The following is a 9,341-nucleotide window of genomic DNA, read 5'->3' as shown; positions in this document are numbered from 1 at the left end:
GAGGCCCGCGTACCACAAAAAAAAAAAAAAAAAAAATCAAAAAATGGGCAAAACAACTAAATAGACATTCCTCCAAAGAAGACATACGGATGGCCAACAGGTGCATGAAAAGATGCTCAACATCGCTAATTATTAGAGAATGCAAATCAAAACCACAACGAGGTTTCACCTCACACCAGTTAGAATGGCCATCATCAAAAAATCTACAAGTAATAAATGCTGGAGAGGGTGTGGCGAAAAGGGAACCCTCCTACACTGTTGGTGGGAATGTAAGTTGGTGCAGCCACTATGGAGAACAGTATGGAGGTTCCTCAAAACACTAAAAATAGAGTTGCCATATGGTCCAGCAATCCCACTCCTGGGCATATATCCAGAAAAGATGACAACTCAAAGTTGAAAAGATACCTGCACTCCAGTGTTCATAGCAGCACTATTTACAACAGCCAAGACATGGAAACAACCCAAGTGCCCATCAACAGAGGATTGGTTTAAGATGTGGTATATACATAGAACAGAATATTAGTCAGCCGTAAAAAAATAATGAAATAATGCCATTTGCAGCAACATGGATGGATCTAGAGATTATCATACTAAGTGAAGTAAGTCAGACAGAGAAAGAGAAATATTATATGATATCACTTACACGTGAATCTAAAAAATAATACAAATGAATCTATATACAAAACAGAGACAGACTCACAGACATAGAAAACAAACTTATGGTGACCAAAGTAGAAAGAGAGGGGCAGGGAGGGATAAGTTAGGACTATGGGATTAACAGATCCAAACTACTATACATAAAATAGATAAGCAACAAGGATTTACTGTATGGCGCAAGGAACTATAGTCATTATCTTATAATAACCTATAATGGAAAATAATCTCTCAAGAAGTATATATAACTGAATCACTTTGCTGTACACCTGAAACTAACACAATATTGTAAATCAACTATACTTCAATTTTTAAAAACTGACATTCAGAAAAAAAGAAATCTTTTCTACAGGAGGGCACGTGAAAGTGAAGATAAAGGGGTACCAGGCAAAGAAACAAGTCATCATCTATGGAGAGAGTGGGTGTTTTGCGGTTGCCCAGTGATATGGACTGAAGCGGATGTTACATTAGATGGTTCGCATCCTGCGGCGGGCCGTGCTCACGTGGCGGTGACCATCACATCCGTTCTGTGTAGCCTTTCCCACCAGGTACCGACATTTATCTCCCTGGTGGGCATGATTGCTTCTGGCCGTTGCAGTATCTACAGAGATGACGAGCATCATTTATTTCCAGGCGTGGTCTGTCTCTCCCGCCGCCGCCCCCCCGCCCCGCCACGCAGCAGGGTCCTGCGTGGGATGCAGGGTCCGCCCGTCCAGGAACGCCTGCAGCAGATCTTGACATGAGGGGAGAGTAACTTGGATCACGCCAGACTCTGCAGTGGGAGTTTACCTATCACGGTACCACCTGAAGTCACCCCCGCTCTGGGCTGCACTCGCTCAGCCCTTGTCCTACCGTGATCCTCCTGGCCCCTGCTCTTCTTCAGGATACACGCGCCCCACCCCGCTGGGCCTTCTCCCCCTCCGGCAGTCCTCTGGGGTGTTCTCAGCGCCAGGCAAACCTGCTTCTGCGGCGCGTGCTGGGTGTGCCAGCGGGGGAGGTTCCCGCCAGCTGCTCAGCTTTATCTCCCCACACCCCAGCCCCGTAGCCCCAAATTCAGGGGATCCTGTCCTGTTCCACCATGCTCCAGCTCTGTCCCGTGGAGGTTCCGAAATGCCTTAAAATAATAGACTTCATTATTATTCAAGCACAGTGAGGCCAAAGGATCGGGAGACTACTGTCTCAACAAGATGGTTTGCCATACTCACAGGTTCCAAGGGCAGGGGGCACTGTCTCTTCCTGGCTTGCAGCTGACTGCCCTGCTAGCTGTGTCTCCACATGGGAGACAGCGAGGGAGACAGAGAATCAGAGACACAGACACAGGGTGGGGGGCACCCTGCTGTGCTTTCTTCTTCCTACCAGGTCACTAATCCCCGCGTGAGGGCCCCACCCTCATGACTTAATCACCTCCCAAAGGCCCCACTTCCTAATACAATGGTATATTGGGAGTTAGGGCTTCACCATGTGATTTGGGGGCTGGGAGCGCATTCAGTCCACAGCGTACCCTACAAGAAGGGAATGCCCGCTCTCTTCTTCAAAGTACGTCTGCAAGAACCCCACCCTCTTATGAGTCCCTTATCTCGAGACGGGTGACGGGGTAATTGTGTGACTCTGGACCTCTGCATGTCTGAAGCTTCTCTTTAGAACAGGCAGACATTTATCACCTATGCACTTTCCCACTGGGACCTCAATCAAAGGGCAGAGATGGGGGAAATTCCCTTAAAAAAAAACAAAAACCAGCTTTATTGAGGCATAAGTGATATACACAGAACCGCACATATTTACTGTATACTACTTGATGACTGTGGACAACTGCAAACACTGTGATACCATCACCACAATCAAGGTAACGGATGTTTTCAACACCTCCCAGGCTTTTCTTATTCCCGCTTTTAACATCCTTTTATGCTCTCCTTCGAGAAGGTTCTTTTTTTAAAAAAAAATTTTTTTAAAATAATTTATTTATTTTTGGCCAAACCGCGAGGTGGAAAATAATCTCTCAAGAAGTATATATAACTGAATCACTTTGCTGTACACCTGAAACTAACACAATATTGTAAATCAACTATACTTCAATTTTTAAAAACTGACATTCAGAAAAAAAGAAATCTTTTCTACAGGAGGGCACGTGAAAGTGAAGATAAAGGGGTACCAGGCAAAGAAACAAGTCATCATCTATGGAGAGAGTGGGTGTTTTGCGGTTGCCCAGTGATATGGACTGAAGCGGATGTTACATTAGATGGTTCGCATCCTGCGGCGGGCCGTGCTCACGTGGCGGTGACCATCACATCCGTTCTGTGTAGCCTTTCCCACCAGGTACCGACATTTATCTCCCTGGTGGGCATGATTGCTTCTGGCCGTTGCAGTATCTACAGAGATGACGAGCATCATTTATTTCCAGGCGTGGTCTGTCTCTCCCGCCGCCGCCCCCCCGCCCCGCCACGCAGCAGGGTCCTGCGTGGGATGCAGGGTCCGCCCGTCCAGGAACGCCTGCAGCAGATCTTGACATGAGGGGAGAGTAACTTGGATCACGCCAGACTCTGCAGTGGGAGTTTACCTATCACGGTACCACCTGAAGTCACCCCCGCTCTGGGCTGCACTCGCTCAGCCCTTGTCCTACCGTGATCCTCCTGGCCCCTGCTCTTCTTCAGGATACACGCGCCCCACCCCGCTGGGCCTTCTCCCCCTCCGGCAGTCCTCTGGGGTGTTCTCAGCGCCAGGCAAACCTGCTTCTGCGGCGCGTGCTGGGTGTGCCAGCGGGGGAGGTTCCCGCCAGCTGCTCAGCTTTATCTCCCCACACCCCAGCCCCGTAGCCCCAAATTCAGGGGATCCTGTCCTGTTCCACCATGCTCCAGCTCTGTCCCGTGGAGGTTCCGAAATGCCTTAAAATAATAGACTTCATTATTATTCAAGCACAGTGAGGCCAAAGGATCGGGAGACTACTGTCTCAACAAGATGGTTTGCCATACTCACAGGTTCCAAGGGCAGGGGGCACTGTCTCTTCCTGGCTTGCAGCTGACTGCCCTGCTAGCTGTGTCTCCACATGGGAGACAGCGAGGGAGACAGAGAATCAGAGACACAGACACAGGGTGGGGGGCACCCTGCTGTGCTTTCTTCTTCCTACCAGGTCACTAATCCCCGCGTGAGGGCCCCACCCTCATGACTTAATCACCTCCCAAAGGCCCCACTTCCTAATACAATGGTATATTGGGAGTTAGGGCTTCACCATGTGATTTGGGGGCTGGGAGCGCATTCAGTCCACAGCGTACCCTACAAGAAGGGAATGCCCGCTCTCTTCTTCAAAGTACGTCTGCAAGAACCCCACCCTCTTATGAGTCCCTTATCTCGAGACGGGTGACGGGGTAATTGTGTGACTCTGGACCTCTGCATGTCTGAAGCTTCTCTTTAGAACAGGCAGACATTTATCACCTATGCACTTTCCCACTGGGACCTCAATCAAAGGGCAGAGATGGGGGAAATTCCCTTAAAAAAAAACAAAAACCAGCTTTATTGAGGCATAAGTGATATACACAGAACCGCACATATTTACTGTATACTACTTGATGACTGTGGACAACTGCAAACACTGTGATACCATCACCACAATCAAGGTAACGGATGTTTTCAACACCTCCCAGGCTTTTCTTATTCCCGCTTTTAACATCCTTTTATGCTCTCCTTCGAGAAGGTTCTTTTTTTAAAAAAAAATTTTTTTAAAATAATTTATTTATTTTTGGCCAAACCGCGAGGCATGCGGGATCTTAGTTCCCCGACCAGGGATCGAACCCGGGCCCCCTGCAGTGGAAGTGCAGAGTCTTAACCACTGGACCGCCCGGGAAGTCCCGAGAAGGTTTGTGCACCTTCACAAAAAACAACTCTCCAGCTCTCCGTAACTTTACAAATAGGTTGGGTTTTTGCTCGTTTTTAAAAACAATTTTAGTTAAAAAATGTAAAATTACAGTAAAAGACACAACATACGACTTACCGTCTCAGCTCTCATTAAGTGTACAGTTCAGGAGTGTTAAGTACATTTGCAGTGTTGTGCAACCATCACCACCATCCATCTCCAGAACTATTTCATCTACCAGAACTGAAACTCTATACCCATTAAATGATAACTCAATAACTCCCCATTCCCCAACTCCAGCCCCTGGTAAGCACCATTCTACTCCCTGTCTCTGTGAATTTGGTTACTCTAGATACTGAATACAAGTGAAATCATACGGTATTCGTCTTTTTGTGTCTGGCTCATTTCACTTAGTGTCCTCAAAGGTTCATCCATGTTGTAGCGTGTGTCAATTTCCTTCCTTTTCCAGGCTGAGTAGTATTCCATCGTATGTATATACCTCATTTTGCTTATCTATTCATCCTTTGATGGGCATTTATGTTGCTTATACCTCTCGGCTATTGCGAATAATGCTGCTATAAACATGAGTAGACAAATTCTATTTGAGACTCTGCCTTCAATTCTTTTGGGTTGTTGAAAAACAAAGTTCAACTGAGTAAAATTTAAAGATCTTATTGGCTTATGCAACAATTCAGGAGTCGGGCAGCAGCCAGTGTAAGCAGAGAGAAAGGAGCTCTGAGAAGCTGTACAAAATACGAGTCATTTATAGGCAGAAGGGAGCAGCAGTGAGGAAGTTACACTGGGCAAAAAAGCGGGTTGGTTACCGCCAGGTTGCTTTCCTTTAGGGGATGGCAGGGTCTATCAGGGAGGTTACCTAATCAGGGCTGATAAGGTGATTCCTGACTGACTGGTTTAAGATTCCATTTCTGGGAGGGCAGAAACTGTAATGAAGTCTTTTTTAAAAAAATTTTATTTATTTATTTTTGGCTGCATTGGGTCTTCGTTGCGGTGCACGGGCTTCTCATTGCGGTGGCTTCTCCTGTTGCGGAGCACAGGGTCTAGGCGCGCGGGCTTCAGCAGTTGTGGCACACGGGCTTATGTTGCTCCGTGGTATGTGGGATCTTCCCCGACCAGGGATCGAACCCGTGTCCCCTGAATTGGCAGGCGGATTCTTAACCACTGTGTCACCAGGGAAGTCCCTGTAATGAAGTCTTATTGGGTGACACAGGGCTTAGCCTAAGTGACTTCATTTTGAGCCTGTTTTGTTTTTAACAGGGTATATACTCAGAAGTAGAGTCGCTGATGCTTGTCTGTTTTTGTTTCTATTTTCTACTTTTTAATTTTACACTGTGGGGGTTTTTTGGGTTTTTGGTTTTTTGTGTGTGTGTTTTTTTTTTGGCCACACTGAGCAGCTTGCGGGATCTTAGCTCCCCAACCAGGGATTGAACCCGCACCCTCTGCAGTGAAAGTGTGCAGTCCTAACCACTGGACCGCCAGAGGGCTCCCTACACTGTTATTTTGAAATAACTTTAGATTTACAGAAGAGTTGTAAAGATGGTACAAAGATGGTACCTATACCCTTCACTTAAGTTCCCTGACGTTAACATCTTACATAAGCAGGGTACATTGGTCAAAACTAAGAGATCAACATTCACACGTTAGAATTAAATAAACTACTCAGTATTCTAATTTCCCGTTTTTCCGCTAATGTTTCTCCAATCCAGGATCCCACATGACATTGAGTCTCCTCCTGTCTGTGACAGTTCTTCCTTCTTTCCTGGATTTTTATGACCTTGACAGTTTTGAGGAGCCCTCGTCAGGGATTTTGTCCAACCTCCCCAAGCCTGATTTTGTCTGATTTTCTTTTCGGGATGGGACTGAGATTGTGGATTTGCGGGGAGGAATACCAGAGAGGTGAGGTGCCCTTCTTGTCATGCAGGCTGTTTTCCTTGGATGCACTTTTAGTTTCTGGTGGTGGCTCTGGGGACCCCAATGTACAGCACAATCTACATGATGACAAATTGTGAACAGAGATGTGATAGAAAAGGACTAGCAGCTATGAGTGGGTACAAGAGACCTACTTTATTTGGTATGATGGAGAGGTATTCTGGAGGTAGTGATAGAAGATGGTACCTGAAGGATGAGAAGAAGCTGCGGGGAGAAAGTTTCAGGCAGAAATAACAGCCTGTGCAAAGGCCCTGAGGCAGGGACAAGCTTAGAATTGGAGGAACAGAGAGAAAACCTATTCGTGTGTTTGTGTGTGTGGGGGGGGGGCTGGTGTGAGCAAGGGAGGGGGTGTTCTGCAGGATGAGGCCAGGGAGGTGGGCAGGGCCAGCTTGTGCAGGGTCTGAAGTCTAAGAGGGACTTTAGAGCTTATTTTCAGGCAGCAGAAGCCACTGGTGGGGGCGAGGCGGTGCTGGTTTAAGCAAACCCGGGCATGGCATTGTGGCTGTGAATGGAGTTTGGCAGGAAATGGTACGTGGGCCCAGATGTTGGAGGTGCGTTTAGCTCTAGCAGGTGTGACAAAAATTAAGCCATTTTATTTACAGCATGACAACCACACAGCGATTGGCCACCAACTAAGAAAAAGGCAGCGTAAGCTACAGGCTCCTGGAATCCCCTCTGAGCCACGCTGGACAGGTGTGTCTCACCTGGACTGGCAGGAAAAGCAGCGTTCAAGGATTTTCGAACTTCTTTTTTCTCCCTTTCCTCTTTTTCCTTTCTTTTGCTCTCACTTTTTCACTCACAGTCTCTTGGGGGGATAGGGGGGAAGGGAGTGCAACTCAGTTCATGCTTAACAGGAAACCGTGCTCAGAAGCCGAAGCAGAGAGAAGTGAAAGCAGAGCTGACTCGATGGAGGAAGGGATAGGAACCTCGATCCCCACAACATGGTCCTCTCTCTTTGCCCCGAAGGATAATTTTTAAAAGGAAGTGCTCTGGTGCCAGATGGACATATCACAGATCCGCCGTTTGCAGGCTTTGTGACCCCGTGGCTTGGAATATCCCTCTCCCAAAAAAAAAAAAAATGGAGCAAGACATCCTTACCCCATATGGTGCTACAAATTAATAAATTAATACCTGTCCAAGGGCTTATGTGGTATGTGGCACACAGCAAATGCTCAATAGCTATTTTTTTATCGAGAGGAAATTCACATCAAATTAACCGTTTAAAAAGGCTGGAGAGGGTGTGGAGAAAAGGGAACCCTCCTACACTGTTGGTGGGAATGTAAGTTGGTGCAGCCACTATGGAGAACAGTATGGAGATTCCTTAAAAAGCTAAAAATACAATTACCATATGATCCAGCAAACCCACTCTTGGGCATATACCCAGAAAAGATGAAAACTCTCATTTGAAAAGATACATGCACCCAATGTTCGTAGCAGCACTATTTATAATAGCCAAGACATGGAAGCAACCTAGGCATCCTTTGACAGATGAATGGATAAAGAAGACGTGGTACGTACACGCACACGCACGCACACGCACGCACACGCACACGCACGCACACACACGCACGTGCGCGCGATGGAATACTCCTCGGCCATAGAAAAGAACGAAGTAATGCCATTGGCAGCAACACGGATGGACCTACAGATTATCATACTAAGTGAAGTAAGCCAGAGAAAGACAAATATTTTATCACTTATACGTGGAATCTAAGAAACAGTACAAATGAACTTATTTACAAAACAGAAACAGACTCACAGACATAGAAAACAAACTTCTGGTTACCAAAGGGGAAAGGGGAGGGATAAATTAGGAGTTTGAGATGAACAGAAATACACTACTATATATAAAATAGATCAACGAGGACCTACTGTATAGCACAGGAAACTATATTTTATATCCCATAATAAACCATAATGGAAAAGAATCTGAAAAAGTATATATATGGATATATATATATGTTACTTTGCTGTACACCTGAAACTAATAAAACATTGTAAGTCAACTATACTTCAAGAAAAAGTCTTGAAAAAAATAAAAAGTAATTTAATGATTTTAAAGCATGCAATTCAATGACATTCAGCACATTCACAAAGCAGTGCAACCATCACTCTATCTACTTCCAGAACATATTCATCACCCCAAAGGAAGCCCCGTACCTGTTAGCAGACACGCCCCATTCCCCTCCCCACAGCCCCAGGCAAGCACTCAACTGCTTCCTGTCTCTCTGGATTTGCCTGTTCTGGACATTTCCTAGAAATGGAATCATTCAGTGGGTGAGCTTCTATGTGTGGCTCTTTCACTCAGAGTCACATTTCGAGGTTTATCCACAGGGTGGAATGTACCGGCTCTTCTTCACTTTACGGCTGAGTAAGAATCTGGTGAGTGGATGGAACCATTTCGGTTATCATTTTTCCTTTTACTATGACAACCGCCACTGCTTCTGCTACTATTATTACAACTGCTGGGAATGTTTGCACAAGAGGATGGAAAACTGCCTGGAGAAGGCAAATGGATGAACTCAGAGGGACACACGTGTGGGTGCAAATCCCAAATCCCTCACTGTATAGGTCTGCAGTCCCATGGAACTCACACCCCTGATCTGGCCTCAGTTTTCTTAGCTGCAAAATGAAGTTAATGATCCCCACTTAAGTTTGTTTTTATTCAATTTTAATTTTTCATTTGTAAAATGTACATAACATTAGATTTCCATTTTAGCCTTTTTTTTTTTTTTGCGGTACGCGGGCCTCTCACTGCTGTGCGCTCCGCCATTGCGGAGCACAGGCTCCGGACGCGCAGGCGCAGCGGCCACGGCTCACGGGCCCAGCCGCTCCGCGGCACGTGGGATCCTCCCGGACCGGGGCGCGAACCCGCGTCCCCTGCGTCGGCAGGCGG

This window comes from Physeter macrocephalus, chromosome 17 (genome assembly GCF_002837175.3).
Source record: "Physeter macrocephalus isolate SW-GA chromosome 17, ASM283717v5, whole genome shotgun sequence".
NCBI lineage: Eukaryota > Metazoa > Chordata > Mammalia > Artiodactyla > Physeteridae > Physeter > Physeter macrocephalus.
This window is presented reverse-complemented; position numbering follows the sequence as displayed.